We start from the raw sequence: 24291 nt of genomic DNA, 5'->3' as shown, positions 1-24291 counted from the left end.
GTTAATATGTATCGTAAAAAGTGGAAGAACAGCAGCTGTGAAGTTTCATTCCCAGTTACCAAAGATGACATTTTTGATATATGCAATGAGAAGAGAGAAAGGGCAAAGGGAATTGCTGTGCGGATGGTATTTGCATGGATTTTGAAATAGTCAACAAAAGTTGAGCAGTGTGGGTGGATAGCAAATCAGCAGGAGTGGGAGGCAGTTAACTGGGAGAGGGGTTACTAAGGGAGAGGGTGTTACACTGTGATTTTCAGCTCTAACGGTGGAATGTGCTATGAAAAGATACATGTAAGTAGACTATTTCTATTTGGCACTTACAGCAGAAAACTTAATTTTACACTTTATATGTTTCTTTTACGGCACCATTATCAAAGTCTAGAGCATGACATACTGTACAGATAAACAGCTGCTATGTTTGTAGCAAGCCAGCTGAAGGGACATGAAGAGAAATAAAAGACTCACGTCAGAAAACATATCCGATGTCTGGCTGTTCAGAAAGAAAGCAGGTAGATTCTTTTTTCTATTTTTCTCTCTAAAACAGCACTCCTAGTGGTCACAGGTTGTAATGCTGCAATTTGTGATCTATACTAACCCTTTATTAGAGGGCATATTTCTGCATGTGTTTGTATGTGCACTGCATTAAGAACAGCTCTCAACAGCAAAACATTTAAGTACATTCATGTTTCATTCTTCTTTAAAGGGATACTGTCATGGGAAAACGTGTGTTTTTCAAAATGCATCAGTTAGTAGTGCTGCTCCAGCAGAATTCTGCACTAAAATCCATTTTTCAAAAGAGCAAACAGATTTTGTTATATTCAATTTTGAAATCTGACATGGGGCTAGACATATTGTCAATTTCCCAGCTACCTCCAGTCATGTGACTTGTGCTCTGGTAAACTTCAGTCACTCATAATGGCAGTATAAAAAATATCCAACCAGGTACATGCATGCAACCATATATTTTAGTCTGAGTGGGCTAAAAGGCATTGCAAATGAAATTTAAACTTCATAAATACCAAGATGTTATCAGTGAAAATAGTATGTGGCTGCAACACCTATGCAATGAGTTCAGCGACATTATTAGGAAAAATATGCGCACAACTATTAACAATGTCATTTGAAAGGGCAGATCCCTTTCATTTTACACTGATTACCCTACTACCTTTCTGTCATATGCCAGGTTCCATTCATTTCTGAATTGACTGCTCTTAAACCGCTTTCTTGCCTCGCAGAAACATTTAACATTTCTGTAATAGGCCATTTCTGCAACACCTGCATTACAGCATTTTAATCCTGCCCCACAGACCTACTTTACATGCATTTCCATTTCTCCCTCATGTAACTTGATATTTTTCCTTTAAAAGAAAACCGAGAACAAGACAAGTTCTATTTTTAGGTCTCGGTTGAAGTTAAAATGTCTTCTGGCTTCCAGAACTAGGGAATGTAGAAAGCGTCTGAAAACGGCAGACCACAGCTGGAGAAACAGAGATTTGTGTGGATTACAGCATTTCTGCTAAACTGTGCTGCTTTCTAGTCCTTAAAAACCATTTATAGTATTAGCTACATGTGAGCACAGCATGAATTTATCTCCTTAAGTATGATGCTAGCAATGTTCTGTACCTTGAGTGCTAGGCAGTTGAAATGAAATAATACACTTTAATAAGGTGTATAATGAGATAGAAGGATCATTTGCAAAAAATTCGACCTGCCATATTTTATAGTCTTCCAGACTTGCTAATAACTGTAAGACACCCTGTTAGTGTCCGGTTGTTTGCCCATTGATCACATTACATAGGCTTTGGCACAAAATAAAACTAAACTGCAGTATGTTTTGCTCCATAGAGAAGGTGGTGCAGATGGAAGGACATAGGGACTATTCCCTAATATAAAAATGACATCATAGATTGCTACCTCTAAGGCAATGTGAAAAGTTTCAAAAATGGGGACAATGATTTTTGCATTTTACACATTGTCTTCCTCTTTGTCGCAGGTTTGTCACAGGCCTAAGCACTCTGTTTTGGAGCACAGAAACCTGCTATTACCCACTTGAATACAACCCTGGCTGTGTTTGGAAGCACTTTAGAAAGGGGGTAGACAGTGTTGGAATGGCATGCCAAGAAATATCCAGGTGGATCTCTTCCTCTCAGTGGACTCCTCTCCATCTTGCCACCATGCCCTAAAATATAGTGATTCTTACTTCTGTATTTTTCCCTTCAATTGCAACTCTACCATGATACACAAGATCACAGTAATATACTGTATAACACTTTTTGTCACATATCGCTCTTAGTTGTAGAGGTATGGGACCAAATAATGGATCTTTCCGGAATTTGGATCTTCATACCTTAAGCCTACTAGAAAATAATTTAAACATTAAATAAACCCAATAGGATTGTTTTGCTTCCACTATTAATTATATCTTAGTTGGGATCCAGTACAAGGTAAGGAATTATTTTTATTTTATTTTTATTTTTAAAAAATTTGGATTAAATGGATAAAATAGAGTCTACGGGAGACAGCCATTGAGCAATTTGGAGCTTTCTGGATAACAGGTTTCTGGATAATGAATCCCATACCTGTACAAAAATGCTAAAAAAACATGTCACAGCACAGGGAGCAGACTCTGTGACTGCAGGGGTCATATGAGAAGTTGGGGGCCCCATGGGCCCCTAAATTATTAGCAATTTATCTAGCAAAATATCACCTCTGGACATTTTGGGGGCCTACAATTAATATCCTGTGTGGACTCTGTAAAATCTAGTTAAACCACAGTATTTCCAAAAGCACATACAACAGCATAATATACAAAGATATTAGAAATTGTGACAGACAGAGAACAGCTCAAACAGAGAAGAGCTAACATTAGAATCCCACAAAAGCCAGAGGAACTTTAAATTCATTTTTTTCCCTCCTTTGCCTATCTAGAGTTTCTTAAAGTATGAATACATAATGTGTCATACCTACATATTTATGTTGTTGTTTATATAGTGTTCATGTAATCGCAGAGCTGTCCATTCTTGTACTGCGGTACTGCACATCTGGCCATCGTGATAAACTGAATTGTAACATTTTGTCTGCTGTGCTCCCAGCGGTGCTTTTAGATAACAGATGGCCCATATGTAAATTAAAATTGGTAGTAGAGTTAACAGCAGTGCACAACCTAACTGATCTGCACTAATTAAAACAGATACTAAATAGGCCCTTGGGATCAGCTAAGGGAATAGGCAATATTTCTGTGTGCCTGTACTGAGAATGCGTGTTTGTTAAGATGCATTTACAAAAAAATAGAAGTAACAGTAGAAGAAGAAAAAGGGAATATACTGTAGGAAATAAAGAGAGAATGGGTAAGTTTACATACAATATTTTTAATGGGTAATGTAAAATCCGTAAACTTTAATGCTGATTTGGGTAATGGACAGAGTGCAAACTTTGATCATTTGTTACGTTACCCTCTTATTCATAAGTATTTGAGTAGCTTAGTTTCTACTGTAGTTTCTACTGTAAATAGCTCTTTCAATTGAATTACAAACTATTATCATGAATCCTCTTTCTTCACATGTCGACATACATAGTATAGGTATGGGATACCTGTAAACCCATTATCCAGGAAGCTCCGAATTATGGGGAGGCCATCACCCATAGAGTTACAAGCAAATAATTCAAATTTTTAAAAATGACTTCTTTTTCTATGCGTTAATAAAACACTAAAACAGTACCTTGTACTCGATGTTAACTGAGCTGCATGAATCAATATTGGTAGCAAACTAATCCTATTGGATTGATTTAATAATATTTAAATTATTTTTAAGAGACTTAAAATATGGAGATCCAAACTGCTGAAAAATCCCTTGTCTGGAAAACCACACATCCCAAGCATTCTGAATAATAATAATGTTTTGTCCAAATTTAACATGCTTAAATGCTAGATTGAGCAATGAAATAAAGAAAGCCGCTGAAGTTTCTCCAAATTGCCTCAAAATGGGAAAAATCTTTTTGGCTGCAGTAGAGCAGAAGACACTGCTGCCACTACTGGGCCTAGGATGTTTCCGAGGCCTTAGGGTAGTCCTGTTTAAATACAAACAGAATAACTTACCTAAAGTTTTGAGTATGGAGAAGCCTAAAAAATTGTTTTCTATGGCTTCCTGTAACTCTTAGCACTAACTTCTATATGGTTTTCTCCCTAAGGTTAGGGGGTCTCATGGCACATAATACACATACCGGGTACTTATATTGCGTCAGCCGTGAAAATTCACATGCATGATTGTTTGGAAACTCTATGCATATTGGGCACCAAAGTGTTCAGTAGACCCCTGGCATGCTTATGTTGGTACCTTACGAAATCTGGGGTATATTATGGGGTAAATTGCTAGCTTTGTGACAATTTTCAGAAATTTCATAAAAACTGATATGTTTAGCATGGCCTTGCAGTTTGGTAGAATGCTGTAGAGAGATGTATTTACCCATTTTGGATTCATCAGAATGTGTACTTTGGAAAATATATGATTTTAAAGGGTCTTCCTACTGTTAGGGAGTCTTAAGGCACATAATACACATATCAGGAACTCATATTACAGCAGCCAGAGTGTTAGATGTGAAAATTCATATGTGTTGTTTTCATTTTGGGGTCTCTGTATGCCATATAGTTTGGTAAATCTATGCATATTAAGCATCAAAGTATTCAGTAGACCCGTGGTGTTCTTATTTAGGATGTTTTTGGTTGGTATCTTACGAAATCTGGGGTATATAATGGGGTAAATTGCAAGCGTTAAGACGATTTTCAGAATGTTCATATAAACCGCTACATTTAGCATGGCCTTGCAGTGTGGTAGTTTGCCATAGAAAGGCATATTTACCTATTTTGGATTCAACAGCATGTGTACTTTTGGAAAATATGTGGTTTTCTGGGACTGACTTACTCATTTGCCACTTTTACCCCACATAAAGCAGGCAGTATTTATTTTGGTAGTAGAAATACATGCTATGAAATGTGTATGCACTAACTTCATTTTGGGGTCTCTAAGTGCCAGATACTTTAGTAAGCCTATGCACAATGGGCATCAAACTGTTCAGTGGACCCCTGGAATTCATATTTAGGATGTGTTCTCTTAGTACCTAATGCTATGGGGGGAGATAAGATGCTAGAAAATGGAAGCTTAAAGGTGGTTTTCAGCTATTTCATCAAACTGCCAGTTTTGGGAAAGCTTTGCAACTCAGTAGTTTGGAGTAGAAAGACATGGTTGCCCATTTTGGATTTTCATGAATATGTGCTTAACAAAAATATATGGTTTTGGGTGGTCAATGTGTTTTTTTGTGTTTTTACCTCTTTGCAGAAAATGTGTTGATTTGTCATTAGCTGAAGTGACCTCTGGAACAATTTGCATGCACTAACTTTATTTTGGGATCTTTAAATGCAAGATACTTTTGTAATCCACAATGGACATCAAACTGTTCATCGGACTTCTGGCATTCATATTTATGATGTTTTCTCTTGGTAACCAATGCTATGTGGGAGATAAGATGATTGAAATTGGAAGCTTTGCAAATATTTTCCAGTATTTCAACTGCCAATTTTGGGAAAGCGTTGCAACTATGAAAGACATGGTTACCCATTTTGAATTCGGCTGTATGTGTACTTTCCAAAAATATATAGTTTTGGTGGGTCAATGTATTTTTTGTGTTTTTACCCCCAAAAATGCAGTAAATGAGTTTATTTTTCAGTAGCTGAAGTTACTTCCAGGACAATTTGTACGAGTTAACTTCATTTTTGGGTCTCTAAGCTCCAGATACTTTGGTAATCCTATGTACAAAAGACATCAAAGTGTTCAGTGAACCCTTGGCATTCATAATGCTTGGTACCTCATGTTTTGTGGGAGATAAGATGCTAGACAGTTGAAGCTTGTTGCTAGACAGTTGAAGCAGTTGAGGTGATTTTCAGGTATTTCATCAAAACTGCCAATTTTGGGAAAGCATTTCGACATTAGTTTAGAGTAGAAAGACATGGTTTTGGATTCGTTGCATGTGTACTTTCCAAAAATATAGAGTTTTGGGGGTAGATGTAGATGTTTTTGTGTTTTTACACCCCAGAAATGCAGGAAATGTGTTGATTTTTCAGTAGCTTAAGTGACCACTGGGACAATTTGCATGCTCTAACTTTTGCGGTCTCTAAGATCCAGATATTTTGGTAATCCTATGCACAATGGGCATCAAACTGTTCAGTGGACCTGTGGCATTCATAATTAGGATGTTTTTTCTTGGAACCTTATGCTTTGTGTGGGAGATACAAACTTGCAAAGTGAAACTTTTGAGGTGAATTTTCATATATTTTTATAAAAGGTTCAAAAAAGCTTCGATGCTTGGTACTTAGGAGCAGAAAGACATGGTTACCTGCTTTGGATTAGGCAGAATGTGTTCTTTTAAAAAATATATGGTTTCCATGGGTAAACTTACTGTTCTAGAGTTTTTGCTCTGGAATCTAAAGTACACTATATTCTACTGTAGTGATTTGAAAATTTGGCAATATACTGCTGGGAGTTTTTTATCCACAGAAGTCAGAAATCTCCATAAAACTTTACATACAGTTTATGGTATTGGAACGTTCAAGAGGCAAATCATTTGAATTTTTGTGTAAATATAAAATATTTTTCTGGTAAGTGTAAATATAAAATATTTTTTCTGATATGAACCCCTACATCACAAAAAATGTATTTAGAGCTCTTAATCTTGCTCCAAAAGTGGATTTTATAATTGTCCTAGGTTAACTTAAACCCCCCCCCCCAGGATATGCCCCTAAAGTGAGAGAGCACAAAATGTGCATTTGAAATGGGAAATTCTGCTGGCACTTAAAGGGTTAAGTTCCTACATTGCCCTTGTGAAGCCTGGGGGTGGATAGGTGGCTTTACTGGGTACATGTGTTAATGGAGAATGTCAGGTGATCGTATGAAGACGGAGTGAAAGAATCCTGAAGAATGTAAAGAAGGATAAAGAATTTCATTGCTGGAAAAGGAGGTGCCTGGTAGCAGCCATTGCTCCATATGTGTCAATGTCATGCTATGCCCCTATGCTAAGCCAACATGAATGCACTGGTCCACCACTTAGCTATGTCAAGGCATACTCCAACAGCTTGACCTCCCTTTGCTGGGGCAGGGCTGGGTTGGCTCAACTCCCTATACTGTCAGTGTGGTGAACACGACTGATATGCAAATAAACTGTTAGTGCCTCAAGGATTGCTGGGTATCTTCCTTCCCAGCCTTACAGCTGTGGCAGTTGGGTTTACCATGTATGAGGGGTGGGGGGAATGGAGGGGGAAACATCAATGCTGGCTGAAGACAGGATTAGACTGGCAATTGTTTAAATGCCTGAGGGGCTATTGTAAGGTGCCACAGTCAGATACCACTTATTGGGCTGTTTGGAGTAAAGATTTGGTTACTAGCTCAGTGATGGATTGAGTTTGTACTTGTGTTTATGCTTTTAATTGGTTTACTTTTTTTTTTATACTTATGATGTTTTTCAGATACAGTATATGTTTTTCTTTTTTACTATGTCTTACTATTGTGCTTTTTTGCCACCATGTGTTATTATAGACAAGTCTATGTATTGCTCTTTGCTTCAAAAAAGTTAGTGTTCTAGCCGCAATGTCAGTCTGCGAAAATAACTCTTCTTACCTAGTTCATCTGTACTGGGTCTATAGATACATATGAATATGAGAGAGAGACAAACATAGCTGAATTCACTTTTATCATAAGTTGCCTGGGTGCACAATTTTTTGACACCGACGCCCGTTTTTTTGGACGCCAGCGACAATTTTTTTTGACTCCCGCGAACTTTCAGAAGTTGTGTTTCAGAAGCAAACACACCAGTTTTACCAGTGTGGGGCAACAAAAGATTATACTGTCATTCCTTTAAAACACCTTCATTTTTGGTGTTACCATTAATTTAAAGTACCTTGTTAGAAGATTGTATTTGCACTAGTGATTTGCCACACACACCTGTACTTATGCAGTAATACAACTTGAAAGCAAAACATTACGGGAAAGCAAACACTGGAAATATGATCTGGAAACACTGGAAATATATGATTTGTTTTTTTGGGGGAGGGTGGAGATGTGTTTTTGGGCAACATAATAGAAAGTACAGTGTGTGTTTTTCCCTGTGTGTTGTCATGATTGTTTTATGGCCCAACTTACTGAGATTGAGTGGATTTTTTGAGATACTATTTTCAAAACCTACAAGGTATAGTTAATCAATTTCCAAGGAGATGTCTTTTTCACTACATAACATAGAGAGGAACTAGTTGAATCAATGTTTCCCAGCTGCATTAACAAAGATAGACTTTGACAAGGGGACTCCTCAATTGTTCCTTCCTGAAACTCCAGCAGCCAGAAATATGGTAAAATGACCACATTTTATCAAATAAATAGGACCTTGCTAGCCTCACCCCCAAGGCAATATTCAATTCAATAAAAAATCGCTACAATGCTCTGCCTTTCCTCAGTAAAGACTTGAGATCATCACTGTGGCATTATATCCACCACTGAGTATTAGACTGCCTCCCAAAATCTGTTATCAGCAGGAGCTGCATCTCCCAACATGTGAGAAGTTCAGCAGCCCTGCTGTTGGTCCTGAATCTGCAGTGTCTTGATGATAGGAAATCCAAGCAGGCTGTCACCTATCACAAGCAGTAGTAGCATCTGTATCAATCAAGTCACTGTGCAGTCACAGGAGAGAACCTCCTTTCTCCCTCTTCTAAATTTCCAGTGCAGTACTCTAACAAGTTACCATTGCTGTGATAAATAAAACTTAAAATACATTATCATATATCCACTGTTTTGATTCAGAGGAAGGCAAAAAACCCAGCCTCAAGCCTGTGCCAATTATGCCTCAAGAGGGAATAATTCTTTCCTGACTCCAATGGTGATCGGAAATATTCCCTGGATCAAGCATTTGACATTCCCATTTCACATGAATAATGCCATGCAGACTTTCACGTTTATACTGTATAACCGTACCAAAACCACAATATAACAGTGCATGCAGTAAAACATCCACATTTGGTTATTAATAGATAATATGAGAACATAAAGAAAAGAAACTCCTGATATTTCACAAAATATGCAAAAAATAGGGGGAGGGGATGTTTCTACATGCTCAAAAGATAAGGAGGTGAACTGCTTCTTCCTCTGAGATAACATCCCTCTCTGTCTCCACCCCCAGTCCAGCTTTCCCCTGATTTAACTGCTTGCTTCTCACCCAATTACAACTAAATCTGATTCTGCCAATCTCTAAACATAAACCAGTGCTGCTAGTCATTCGGATCCCTTGTCAAGCAGCCCCAGCGTTTATAGCTCTAGGGGCTTTCCTTTCTGATTTTCTGGTGCAGCACACTTATAAAATTTTAAACAATGTAATTTGCCATTGACACGTTGCATTTTCACCCCACATTTCCGTGTTTCTCTAAATTACATGTCTTTTCTGACTACTCCAAATGAGTAGCCAATATTAGAAAACTGTGGTCAGACACAGAAAGTGAAAATATGCTGCAATTAAAACAGGTCAAACGCATAACGATATCCTAATCGGCAGAGCACAAAGATATAGAGTAACCATTTGCTACTGCTGATAGCTCTTGAATGGCATAAAAAATTATAGAAATGATTCTATTTTGTATTGTTGTCCTACTCTAAAAGATAAGCATTTCCTGATGTTGATGTTTGGGCAGTGAATAAGGATATCATAGGATATTATTATACTAAAATCTACAATTAGTATAGATATTGGTATACAGTTTATGAGAGTGTATGGATGGGTTGGTGTAAGTGTTTCTTCACCAACAATGATATTCACCACTTCACATGCACATCATTTTCAAGTCCCCAGTGACTTGAAAATGTTGAAGAAAAGTTTGCCATAGCAGCTTACATACCGAAATCAGTAGAACCAGCTGTAGCCGTAGGTTTGGACCAGGTCTAGTAAGTCATAGCAAGCAATGAAATGGTTGATTTCAAACAGGTCACTTTGTGAGTTTTAATACAAGTACCCTTAAATATAATAAATGGATCATGAAGGTTGGGGTCACAGTATGTTGTTGTTGGCCATCTGACATCTAGTTATGTCACTGTTAGTAACCATATGTCTCATCTTCTGTCAGTGAATGCAAGTGTAATGTATACAGCACAGGTTGTGCACTTATCACCATGTACTGGTAGCACCTTTGGTACAGAATCAAGTGAAAGGCACAGAATACAAGGTTCCATGCATTTACAAAGTGCCTTGCAAATTAATGGCTGTTCAAGGAGATGCCTAGTTGCACGTGTTTCCTCATTCTTGTCTAATTGAGGTGTGTTGCCTGATAGTACTAGGCACAAAGAAACAGTGCTGTGTGCATCATGGGCAAAGGTATCTGTTTTGTTTTTTTTCTTTTGCACTTTTCACCTTGTTCACCACTGTAAATGAAATGGGAGACTTGTAGCATAGGAAATATTCTATTACTAAATTCATAGAAATGCTTGATTAATTCAGGCAGAGAGGATGTGACTAGTAGCTTACTCATAGCTTTCAGGGGATCTCAAAACAATTTGGATTGTGCAACAGAAGATAGTGTTTTAGCTCCCCACAAGTGAGAATTTCATAAAGCTCCTTTGGCTTTAGCATAGTCAAACTGGCTCTTTTGGCCTTAAATATTTACAGTAATATATTATTATTCTCGGGGCCAGGCTCTTGTGCTTCCCTTAGTATTGTGGCTATTAGGTTTAATAAATGAAACCCATGTGTATTCTTGTCAGCCAAGCTCTGCAAAATTAGTAGTTACATCAGTTGAAGAGCTGGCTGCCTGCCATTAATATATTACAAATATGTAATGGCATGAAGCAGCATGAGCAAAATACACAGCGCAACAGAGAAGAGAAGAGCCTCAGAGAGCTGGTGACTCAGAACAAATCGGCCAGGTACCAGCAAGCAAGGGGAGGAGAGTCAGGAGGAAATATACATGGCGAGAGAAGAGGGAGGGACAGAAAACAGACCTATGAGAGATCTGACAGCTCTGAAAGGGAAAAAAAGCTTACTTACTATTTCCTTCATGTATCTAAGGTTGGAGCATGAGCTTGAAAGTTAACTTTGCAAAAGCTGTACTGTATGGAATTAACTGCCACAGCCAAGGTAAGGCTAGCACCTCTTCACTACTAACTAGTGACTAGTGATAAATGTAGGGCAGGGGAAGGCAGGCAAACTGACAGAGGGCACAGAGTGGATTTAAGTAACTAATCACAGAGCACATATTCTATAAAAAACTAATGCACTCCAAAGATGCCCCAATAGCTCCTCATCTTCTTTTCTGCTGATTCACTGCACATGCTCTGTGCTGCTGTCACAATATGCTGTATATATAGAATATAAATGTCACTAAACAAGGCTGATTAGGAATTAATACAGATAATTAAAACAGCTCAGAAGCAAGTGCAACTAGCATTAGAATGTAATAATCAGCTATGTAGCATCAGCTTATATTACAGGCAAACCTAATTTTCTGCTTGATAATTTGTGATAACCCCTAAGCTTAGCTTCTCAACAGCTGCTCAGAGCCCACTGAGCATGTGAGTGTCGCAGACACTTTCCAAGATGGTGACCCCCTGTGACAAGTTTGAAGTCCTGGATTATTGCTGCTATTGACAAGCTGAAACTTTAGGCTGGTGCAATAAGTGCAGTATATAAAATATGGCATTTTATGCCATATTCATTTTTAGGGTTTAGTTCTCATTTAACCTCACCTTTTCACACACATAATATGCCTTATATATACCCATATGGTCTAACTTATCTGTTTGTTTTGTTTCTTAACTAAATCCCAACCAAGATGCTCTTGTGTACAAGTCCATAGGTATCTATGGTTTAACTGGTAAGGCATCCTTAATGTATACATCTGCAATTGTAAAATCATAGAGAAGGGATTGTCCTGAATGACAAGCACAAAGTTTTGGTCATAAGTGAGAAGATAACCTGGGAGGGAGCTACACATTGTGGTACTAACTGGGTAATAGGGTGACAGTTGCTGCAATGATTTGGAATAAGCCTATCGCTACAAACGAGTCCAGTCTGAAAGCCTGTCAGATTGTTCTCTGTTGCTCCTTAAAGTGGAGCAATGAAATGGAATGTTCTGTGCTTGTCCTTGTTCTGTGCATGTTGGGTGCGTGTGGAAAGAAATAACTGGTGCCTCCTTCACTAACATCTTACTCTATAAACAAGTCCCTGCTCTCCCTTCTACAGACACTGAGCTCATTGAGCTCATTATCCCTTGGGCTTTTGCGTGGTCCTGTGATAACAATTTCAAGGGAATTTCCTTACGCCCAGCCAATTAAACTAAAATATTCCACTGTCCTCCCAAACATGGGCAATTGGCAAGGACTTGGCCTTGGAATAAAGCTGCTTGTTTCTAGCAGTTGGCAGGCTTCAGCATTAACTCTTTAACTGCCAGAGTAGTCCCCAAAAGGGTAGAAAAGTCATGAACAGGTGACTGCTGGGGGGAGCTGAGGGCTGGAACATGGGAGCTGCTGCTGGTGGGGAGAATGTCACTGGAAAATTGTGCACAAACCCTCAAAATCTGCACAACACAGGCAGATGAAAAATATTACAATATGTAAAAAAAAAGCATCTAATTCAAATTCTAAATTAAAGTTTGGTAATGTTGGTACTGTTTTCCCGTGGGTAAATGCATCTTGTAGTATAGCCCATGAGTTTGGTACAATCCCCCTCATAAATAGATTGCAATGTCTCAGAGCACAGTGCTTTTGCACTCTACAAAGCCACAGGGCCACAAATTTGTATAGGCAGCAGAGGCACCAGCCTGGCTGGGATATCCTTATTTGGTGTCCCTTGGCCACCAGGTCCTATACCCTGCCAACTTTGTTGCGCACCCCACCCTTAGCAACAGAAATTTTTGTTCACGGATCCGCACACACAATTCTCTGCAGTCAGGGACGTGACCCCCTCTTTTTATTGTTATATCTCTAACAGTATCAATGTTTCAGGGGGGTTCACCCTCCCTTCATCAGGATACAATCTCACCCACAATCCAATACCCACAGTGGAAAAAAATGTAACCCATTGGTAATTCTGATTCCAAAATGTCCCACAAATAAAGTGCCATTTTCCATAATATGCAATGAGAGTCCACAAATTCAATACTTCATAAAAAAAAATGTCCTTAATAAATAGTAGAAATTTGGTGATTGCATCAGGCATATGATAAACAAATTGATTACATATAATTAAAAAGAGTTAATCACTACCAGTGGAGTTGTTACTACTACCAAACTCATTTGTTATCCCCCCACATATCTCATCCGTGAAGAAAAGAATTGGAATTGGCATTACCAATGGGTTAAAAAAATTTCCACTGTAGTATTGGATTGAGGTGATTGTTGCACCAGCTAAGATGCCACCACTTTGGGAAAATAAGGGGAGCAATTGAAGAAAATATTTAGTGTGGTTCCTTGCCTTTCATTGTCCATTTCCATTGAACTAACAGTTCTGTGTGCAAGTGCAATGGGTAAAGTGCAATTTCAGGTGCACATTGCCATATGTTTTACCCACAATGTGTGGGTAATCTGAGCATAACTGTAGCCACTAGAGGGAGTTACTGGTCATTATTACATCTGAGGCATTGAAATGCACAAAATTCACCCTGGGGCAGGTGTGGTTGGTGTGTCACATGGGTAAACACAGGATTTTCATAGGGGATTCTGGCTGTGTGTAAGCAATACATTTGCCAATTATAACCCTCTTCAACCATGAAAAAGTCTACAAATCACAAAGCTTACAAAGAGGAGCCAGAAAAGGAAGTCCTGTAATGATACAAATGTGCATCTAACAGATGTGTTTATACATTTTAAATGGCAAATTCCATACTTCTGAAATGAAGGGGGATATCACCCACCTCTCCCCCTGCACTTACCCTGCACTTAATAATTCTTATAACATGTAGGGGCACATTTACTCAGTTCGAGTGAAGGAATAGAATAAAAAAACGTTGAATTTCGAATGTTTTTTTTGGCTACTTCGACCTTCGACTACGACTTTGACTTTGAATTGAACGATTCAAACTAAAAATCGTTCAACTATTCGACCATTCGATAGTCGAAGTACTGTCTCTTTAAAAAAACTTCGACCCCCTACTTCACCATCTAAAACCTACCGAACCTCAATGTTAGCCTATGGGGAAGATCCCCATAGGCTTTGCAAGCTTTTTTTGGTCGAAGAAAAATCGTTCGATCGATGGATTAAAATCCTTTGAATAGAACGATTCCATTTTCGTTCGATCAAACGAATTGCGGTAAATCCTTTCGACTTCGATATTCGAAGTCGAAAGATTTACCTTCAGCAGTCGAATATCTGTAAATCTGCCCCGTACTGTATGTATATAAAAACAAAGACAAGCTCTTCCATTATTAAATAAATAATAGTATTTCAAGGCAAAACAAGCAGCCAATCATTCATAACTGGCCTCCACACCATGGGGCAAATTTACTTACCTGCGATGTTTCGCCAGCGATGGCTTTGCGCACATCGCAACACTTCACTAGGTGTAAATTCGCCTGGACAACGCTAATTCATGAAGATCTGAAGTTGCATACAGGGTACCGAGCGATTGCGAAGTTGCGCCCGCGAAAATACAATCAGCAGTTCGAAGTTGCGCTAGCGTTGGCTAATTTGCATACAGCCTGCAGTTAAAGTACAATGGACATATATGCTGCAGCAAATACATTACACTACACAAGGCCAGGGAACCTTAATAAAATTATATAGAGTTGTTATATTGCCCTACACATGTGCCCACAGTATAGTTTAGGTGCCATATGTTATCAACTGTAAGGGGGAAGGAGGGTACCCCAAAAAAAAAATTCGATCTTTTTCAGCTTATCACCCTGTAAAAAGTAAAAGACACCAGCATTTTTTTGGGATTTTTCAACTTTTTTTTGAGGAAGTCCTATCTACTCTATTGCACTTCGCCTGGTCTGAGGTGGCGAAGGCAAGTCTGGCGCAAGAGGTAGCGTTCAGGAAAATCCGCATCTTAGTGAATTAGCATAGTTAAATCCATTCGCCAGTGTGCAAATTAGCCTGGCGTTAGAGTGTGAAGCATTGCTATAAACTCCTTCGCTAGCGAATTTACGCAAGCGCACATTAGTAAATCGGAGAAGAGGCAAAATTACGTAACGCTGGCAAGTTTTCGCCAGCATTAGCCACTTTGCCCTTTAGTAAATTTGCCCCCATTTCTGTTACAGAGCTGAATGTGTGATCAAGTGATGTTACTGTTTCCTGCTTTTCTGTGGTCACGCCACACTGACAAATGCGAATCACACATCCACTAACACAGCCATTCTCGTTTAGACTTTTTCTTTTTTAGTAAAATGCCTAAAGCAGTTATGGGCAACACAGCAGGAGACTTCTGGGGCTTATTTATGGCTCTGAATATTCTAAAGGACAGCAAAAACATGAAAAATATGATTCATATTGATTCATCTTCTTGCCATGCTTTGTTTAAAATATGTCTTTGCAAAAGTCCCTCTGGCTCTGCCCATAACATATTATTATATTTTAATATGTCACAGTTAATAAGGAAATCAATGAAGCATAATATTAGATATATGGGACGCCTCAAAAAATCATATGTTTATTAGCATTCATGGGAGTAAGGGATTAGGAATTGATCATAAGGTAGCAATTATGAGATATACAGTAAGTATGTATTTTTATATTCCACTTATTATGGTATGCACCCACTTCATAATCTGCACCAGGACTAGAACTGGAGTCCTGTGAGCTCAGCCATGGCTTCTCTTTGGCAGAGAAAGGAGTAGGAATGAAAATATATGAAATATATATTATTTCCTACATGTTAATACCCAACCCAAAACTATCTTCTTCTTTATTTCCAGATGTAAGCTGGTAGTGCCTGTCAGCACACGTACAGAGTTATAATCCTTTGCACACGTGTGATTATTACTTTATGATCCAGAGAAAGAATAGGTATAATAATAGAGCGGTTATAAAGTAAACTGTTTTTCATTGGTCACAGGATGGCATTATGCATCAGCTCTGGTTTTTAGTCATTGGGCAGCTTGCTTTATACTGACTATTAGGAACCTGGCAGAGTCCAATTTTGGGCCTGCTCTTCAGTTTGCAGCATTACAAGCAGGTTATTTTGAGTTTAGATTTCTTTTCCTTAACAATTTTGCTTACTGTTTATTCTCTTTGCTAGCATATACAGAAATTATACACACATCATAAGAATGTGTAGCTGTAATGACCCATCTGTAACACTGAACAGTGAATATAACTGTAAATATAATATTAATGAAGGTAAATACAAACATACTAATTCCGTTATTGACAGGAACTGAATAAGCCCGTCTCTGTACACATGGGGAGGATTTTGTGCAGAAAATTAACATTTGAGCTTATCTATGCTTACATACAGTGGACAGTTTGGATCAAATCAGTGGTTTCTCAGCTGGGATTTTTCTGACCACTGAAGAAAAATATGAGCCTGACAGCAGGAGATGCTGTGTCACACTAAATTGCTCAAATGATTTTTAAAGACAACTAGTGATATCTACTGTATAACAAAAATTCACTTTTAAGGTTTATCACTTGCTTTTGTTTAGCTGTTTGTATGTCTGCATTTTTCAAATGAATTTTCTTTGTTGAAGGACATTAAATCACTTTCTGGCCAAATATTTGCCATATATAGTTATTTTGGTTTTCGTAGTGTCACAGTGTCCAAAAAATTATCTGTTAGAAATGCGCTAAAATCCACTGTTTTGTGATTTGACAGAATCACAAACCAAATTTGAACCCTAATTAATTTCGGAACGGGTTCAAATGAACTGCACATTGTGTTTTTGGGGGAAAATCACAATTTCTTTGTTTGTATGATTCAGTTTAGATACCGGACAAATAATGGGTGAATCCTAAACTGAATCCTGGATACAGATTGCATCTATACAGTAGTGCAGTACCAGTTTCCTAGATTATAGGGTTCATTTATGATTCTCTTGGGCTAGGCTGTGCAATAGTGATGGGCGAATTTATTCACCAGGTGCGAATTCGTGGCAAATTTGCGCCGTTTGGCGAATTTCACGGGAAATTCACGAATTTTCCGGCGAAGCAAAATGGCGCAAATTCGCCCATCATTACTGTGCAACTCACACTGGATAAAAACTAGCCCTCCAGTGGCATAACTAGATGTTACTAGGCACTACAGCTAATTCAATTTAGGGCCCAAAACACTGGTAATTATATCTATTCTACCAAGATATATTGAAATTGCTCATAAATTAAGGTCTCATTGGGCCCTCTATACTCCTAGGCCTCTCCTGGATCTGCTTCCTCAGTAGTTAGACCCTGTAGCCCTGTATCTAAATCCACTGAAATTCCACTGAACTGGCAACAATAGGGAAAGGTTATTTGTCTGTTTCACAAAATATATATATTGTACTGTGCTTTATAATACAGCATAGGGTTCCCATGCATTTTCACACTCAGACTGTACTTACCGTTGTCTATTCTGCCAAAGTTTATTCCTTGTTCAACTCTCACATGCAGATAAGTGCCAATAATAGAATCTAACCATTCTTGTGGCATGTTTTCCTATTTCTGAAATAATATTCATCTGTAGTGATATATTGCTCTGCCAGTGTAGCCTTGGCTGTATTTCAACAGAATATATTAATCCCACGTGACCTCTACCAGAAGCAGCCTTGGTGCTGAATAAACATATGCACATTGCTCTGTCAGTTTATCTTGTGTCTGTACTACAGACTCTGTAGGGCAGCCAACTGTATTATTTGAACCTCCCAAATGCAGAGCTCTGGTGCAGATAAACTCTTATAAACTGCTCTGTACCTTGAATTTGACCTGGTGCAACGAAGTAAAGCATTCTAGCTAACCTTAAGGTTTTCAGTGCAGGGCCTATATTATTAGTATTCTGAGCAGCAGTTTAGTTCAAAACCCATAACACAATTTGTAATTGATGTTTTTTTGAGTAAAGACATGCTCAGCATACCCAAAGATTTAAAGCTGCAAAATGACCTGCTGTAAAAAAGTGCGTCTCTGCATTGTACCTTTCTGGGTCATGGAAATGTCAATGAGGCTGAGCAGAGCCCCATGGGGGGCTATTTGCTGAACTCCGAGTGCAAAAATCACGAAAAATCCGTGATTCTTTTTTTTTATAAAATCAGACTTTTAAAAAATCACAAATTTTTCGGAATTTATTAAACACTGAGGATGGAAAAGTCTGAATCTGAAAATCCAGCATCTCAGACCTGTCGAGGTTGCATATATGTCCCAATGCTTTTTTGATGTGCGCTGGGTTTTGTGCAATACCCCAAAGTTTTCTGAGTTTTCGGGTAAAAATTATGAAAAAAATCGTAAAAAATCGGATGACAAAATCAGAAACAAAACGTAAAAATCTGAGTTTTTCCGGCAAAGCTAATTTTCGGGAAAATGTAATAGTAAATAAGCGCAAAAAACCTGAGCGGATTTGATTGGAGTTTGTAGAAAATATTGAGATAAATTTGGACTTTGATAAATAACCCCCTTAGTGTTCATTCTGGGAGCACTTACACCCCTGCATGTTGCACTCTGCACTGATTAGTGGATGTAAAATCAGGCTCTCAGTAAAGAGGGTAGTGTCAGGAGGCACAGCTAACCCTGTTTTTGCCACCTGCCTTAGAGCAGCCAGTAAAATGCCTATTAGCCAATCCCAGTGCAGCTGCTTTCTTTTTTATACATTAGGGGGCCGATTCATCAAGCTCGAGTGAAGGATTCGAAGTAAAAAAACTTCGAATTTCGAAGTATTTTTTGGGCTACTTCGACCATCGAATGGGCTACTTCGACCTTCGACTACGACTACGACTTCGAATCGAAGGATTCGAACTAAAAATCGTTCGACTATTCGACCATTCGATAGTCGAAGTACTGTCTCTTTAAAAAAAACTTTGACCCCCTAGTTCGACAGCTAAAAGCTACCGAAGTCAATGTTAGCCTATGGGGAAGGTCCCCATAGGCTTGCCTAAGTTTTTTTGATCGAAGGATATTCCTTCGATCGTTGGATTAAAATCCTTCGAATCGTTCGATTCGAAGGATTTAATCGTTCGATCGAAGGAATAATCCTACGATCGTACGATCGAATTTTCTGCGCTAAATCCTTCGACTTCGATATTCGAAGTCGAAGGATTTCAATTCCTAGTCGAATATCGAGGGTTAATTAACCCTCGATATTCGACCCTTGATGAATCGGCCCCTCGGTGTCCTATTTAGATTCTATAGCATGATATATATATTTTTTCTGATTCATGATCAATTTAAAGCAATGAATTTAAAGACGAGTGAACCTCTTAAGACTCCTTTTTAACCAAATTTTAATTTAAACTGTTTAGTACCACACAGCCTGAATATTTTCTGGACTGTAGCTTAGCCCAAACCAATGGGCCACAACTTCACAGGCAGTCCCTGGAGTGCCTCTGCACCCAAGAACAAAGTTTCACTCTAGACAGTTACTAATATAACATAAAAGCCCAGAATGGTGCTGTGCCACTTTCGCTGGAAGAACCCTTTTTGCGCTTCCTATCCTCCCCAGATGTGTGAGTAAGGCTGATCCTTCCTAGATTACATCTAATCCCCCTACCTTGCATTTGTGCTGCCAGTCTGAGGGACTCTTTTTTTATGCCTCAGGCCATGGGAATCTGTTAAGGCCCCCATACACGAGCCAATTAAAGCTGCCGACAGACAGAGTTGGCAGCTTATTGGCCCGTGTGTAGGGCCATTCAACGGGCTTCCCCGATCGATATCCGAAAGTCGGCCAGATCTCAATTGGGCAGGTTAAAAAATCTCGTCGGATCACAGCCGCATCTGTGCGTTAATACAGTCCCACGATCTGACCTCCCGTATCGGATGCATTATGATTGGGCCCTAGGGAGAAATCCACTTGTTTGGTGGAATCGCCAAACGAGCGGATCTCTACGTCTATTGCCACCTTTACTCCCAAATTACTACTGCTACTTAGAGATAACCACAACACTCCATCTTGTTTCCAATTGTACTCCATTTTGACTTATTCACAGTGTTTGTGAAATCAGTATTTAATACATGGAGCAGCTGGAATTTACTGTAATAATAAGGAACTTATATTTATCTAAAAAATGCAGTTGTCTTCTCAAAAGTGAACAACCTTTGTAGGAGGCAATGACAGCTTTTGCAGATAAATGTAAGAAATTGTTTGATGCCTTTTTTGAACAGTCCTTTAGATCTACATAAATACAATACTAATGAGATTGAACTTGAAATACTTGTGTCTCTTTTTAATCTAATAGAGTAACCAGTGATAGGTGTGTTTATTTTCAGTACAATCCTAGTAATCTAGTTATACCTTTAGAAGATGTGCTCACTCAGAGCTCTCACAGTTAATATAGCCATGCAGTCAATAAAAAGCACATACAACAGGGCCATACTAGTAGTGCTACTTTCATTCTCCAGATATAACACTGCAGGTCCACTTACTCAGGTTTTAACATAAAGATGGTAATAAATGTATGGGATCCCGTATCTGGAAAGGTATCAAGAAAGCTTCTAGTTTATCTTCCTTAGAGTCAAGCATCCCAAGCATCCTGGATAATTGATTCTATATCAGTTCCACCAAAAACTGTGGACTAATTTTCCTTAAGACTCTTAAGAGTAGCACAAAGCATTTGGTTGAAATGTTTTTCGGAAACTTGCACTTAATTAAAGCTCAGCAACCATTGTTGAGGCAAGTTTTATTTCTTCTCAACTGCCTGGTTGCTACAGCTACTAGCCTGGATGCTTTCTCTATTTCTCACCAGGTTGTTTTCTGTTGCTGCTATTTGCCTAGGAACTTAACTAGAGAATACATATAAATCTTGGGATATCTTCTTTTTACATGCAGGTACATAGCTCTCCCTGCTGGAATCACACGTGGCCCTTTCAACCCAAATTATTAGGCAGATCTTTGCATTGTCTTATTACTGGTCTATATTCTGCCCTATCAGCCTACTTCTCCAGAAGATCTTTAGGGGAATTTTCAGCACTAGCAATATTTACTTAAAGGAAAACTATACCCCAAAATTAATACTTAAGCAACAGATAGTTTATATCATATTAAATGGCATATTAAATAATCTTACCAAACTGGAATATATATTTAAGTAAATATTGCCCTTTTACATCTCTTGCCTTGAACCCCCATTTTGTGATGGTCTGTGTGCTGCCTCAGAGATCACCTGACCAGAAATACTACAACTCTTACTGCAACAGCAAGAAGTGTTGAAGCAAAAGACACAACTCTGTCTGTTAATTGGCTCATGTGACCTAACAAGTATGGTGTGTTTGGTTTGTTTGTGTGCACAGTGAATCGTACGATCCCGGGGGGGGCCCTTATTTTTTAAAATGGCAATTTTCTATTTATGATTACCCAATGGAACATACTACTAAAAAAAGTATATTATTATGAAAATGGTTTATTTACATGAAGCAGGGTTTTACATATGAGCTGTTTTATGCAATATCTTTCTATAGAGACCTACATTGTTTGGGGGGTATAGTTTTCCTTTAAGCTTATGCTTTGTTATGAAAGCCTCTTTACGGCATGCTGCATATTGAGAGGTATTGGCATTAATTCTACAGGAAATGACCCTCACAGCATATCCACTATTTATTTAGAGTTGCATGTTTCATGTACTCACTAGTTTCGTACATTAAACAAAGCTTTATATGTTCTTTTGACCCCAAAACTTAGTAGAATTGGAATTTCTATAACTTTTTTATAGCATAGTCCTAGTTAAAATAAAATACCTTTTTTAGTTCCCTTTTTTGCTCAGCAAAGCATATTATAAGCATCAGCAAAAAAATGATTAAAAAATGTTACTTTTAGTAACAAACAGTGTTTTTTGAATCCTTTTTTAAAATGCAATTTAGCCCTCCAGTTTGATATTCAGCATGCTCTCTGGTTGCCAGGGTCACTGAATGTCTGTTAGTTGATTAAAAGAGAATTTGAATAGAAAGATAAGTAACAAAAATAATAATAGCAATTCAAAGAACAGATGATGATTATCTGTTGGTTTCCAAGGTCACAGACTATATCATGCAGATGATATTCAGGTTAGAGAGCAGTAGAACAGAAAGACAATGTCTTCCAACAGACTCAATCAAATGATTGAGACAAAAGATTATTGGAAATGCCACACCAAGCTTCTCATTCCCTAGACCAGTGGTTATCAAACAGTTCAGAAATTATTGGATGAGAGAGCCAGGCATGAGGACATATTAGTGGAATTTGAAGGTGGATGTTTTTTTTGGATAAGTAATAACTATAGGATGGTTATTGTCATTGTCATGTTTTCATATATCAGGGACTTTGTTATCAGCTTAATATGGAGCAAAATATATGATCTATATGATCAAAGGTTGGACTGCAAACTCCCAAAGTTTGAAGACCTATGCCCTAGACTGAATAAGAGTAATTGCAATATAAATTATTTGCACTGGGGTTGTTCACCTTTAAATTAACTTTTAGTATACAGTGGAGAGTGATATTCTAAGAAAATTTGCAATTGGTTTTAATGTTTTATTATTTTTGAGTTATTTAGATTTTTATCTAGCAGATCTCCATTTTGCAATTTTGGCAATCTGGTTACTAGGGTCTGAATTACCCTAGCAACCATGCATTGAATATAAATAGGAGAGCATCTGAACAGAAAGATCAGTAAGTAGCAATAATTTTTTGTACCCTCACAGAGCATTTGTTTTTTAAATGTGATCAGTAGTGATGATCGAATTTGTTCACTTCGCCGAAAAGTTTGGCAAAATTTTGTGAAACGCATTGAAGTCAATGGGGGTTTTTTCTTATGCAGATTTTTTTTGGTTCTAATGCATTAAAGTCAATTTCTTATGGTGACTTTTTTTCTCCAAATGCATTAAAGTCAATGGGCATTTTTTCAAATGGCCATTTTATATGGCTAATTTTTCCGCTGAGAAATTTCACTGCAGTTTTATGAAAAAATGTAGAGAAATTTGCCACGAATCCATGGCAGGCAAAATTCGCTCATCACTAGTGTTCAGAGATCCCTCCATTTGAAAGCTGGAAAGAGTCAGAAGAAAATAGCTTAAAAACTATAAAAAGAAGAAGAAATTAAGGCCTGGCTGAAAATTTGCTTAGAATCAGTCACTCTTTAACATGCTAATAGTTAATTTAAAGATGAACCACCCCTCAAACTCAGCCCATTTAAGGTTGAATGGGATCACACTGCGCCATGGAGTTCTGTCCTAAAGGAATAACAATATACTGTATGTTTTCCCTGCACTGGTAAAACTGGTGTGTTTGCTTCAGAAAGACTACAATAGTTTATATAAACAAGCTGCTGTGTAGCTATGGGGTGGTCATTCAAGCACAGGATACACAGCAGATAATAGCTTTGAAGTTTTGAAGAATCCCATTGTATACTACAGATTTTATCTGTTATCGGCTATGTATCCTGTGTCTTTTCTTATTTTTAAACTATAAATGTCATGCACTCTCCTATAGATAAAGCAGGCAGCAACCAATTGCCAGTGAACCATAGTGGCACAGATCTACTGTCCAAAAATAGGGTGTTTTTGGATAAAACAGTGGCACCCCTAGAATATCAGTACCTCTGGATGACATCTCTCTATCCACAGGATTCAGAACTTATATGTACAAGTCTGAAATTAAATAATGAATATGACTACAATTTAGATATTTTATACCCTGAACTTAAGTAATGATCCAGGCCTTAACAATTGTCACTAGAGTTTCCCATCTTGGAATTTGTTAAGCATGTCTGCAAATCGCATGCTCAATGTTCTTTGGGCAGAAGCTAAATTTCGGGGTCGTCACATATCATCAATCCAAAAATGACATTTGCTTGTCATGGTGTGACATTTATATAAATATATTCAGTATGTTGTGCGTCAGTCCCTAAGTAACAGACAGATGCCCAAAACATTTGCAGTGAATCAGTAGAAAAGAAGATTGGAAGCTATAGGAGGGGCATATTTGGAGACACAGATCTTTACTGCTAAAGGGCTGTGGTTGCCTTGGGCTGGTATAGAAACCCACAACAAAATGTACAGCATTTCTAGCCTACTTCTTTAGTTAATTTATTTCTCCTTCATGATAAGATATATAATATTATTAGAAATAATAAGCACAAAAACTCACCAAGAGATCTAGAATGCCCCTTACATCCATTGTAATTCAGTAATAAT

General features: G+C 38.1%; 1 protein-coding gene across 3 annotated transcripts in view; it reads left to right on the top strand.

The window, feature by feature from the left end:
- Positions 1-224: 224 nt before the first annotated feature.
- Positions 225-24291, top strand: part of LOC121393320 (uncharacterized protein KIAA0040-like) — a 31441-nt gene continuing 7374 nt past the window's right edge. The window contains exon 1 of one of the 3 annotated variants that reach the window (XM_041561496.1): positions 225-291. The gene's annotated coding sequence lies outside the window, so the exon portion shown is untranslated. The other 2 variants (XM_041561495.1, XM_041561494.1) reach the window with 2 other exon arrangements.

This window comes from Xenopus laevis, chromosome 4S (genome assembly GCF_017654675.1).
Source record: "Xenopus laevis strain J_2021 chromosome 4S, Xenopus_laevis_v10.1, whole genome shotgun sequence".
Classification (NCBI taxonomy): Eukaryota; Metazoa; Chordata; class Amphibia; order Anura; family Pipidae; genus Xenopus; species Xenopus laevis.
Note: the sequence above shows the minus strand (reverse complement) of the source record. Positions and strands in the feature narration are given on the sequence as shown.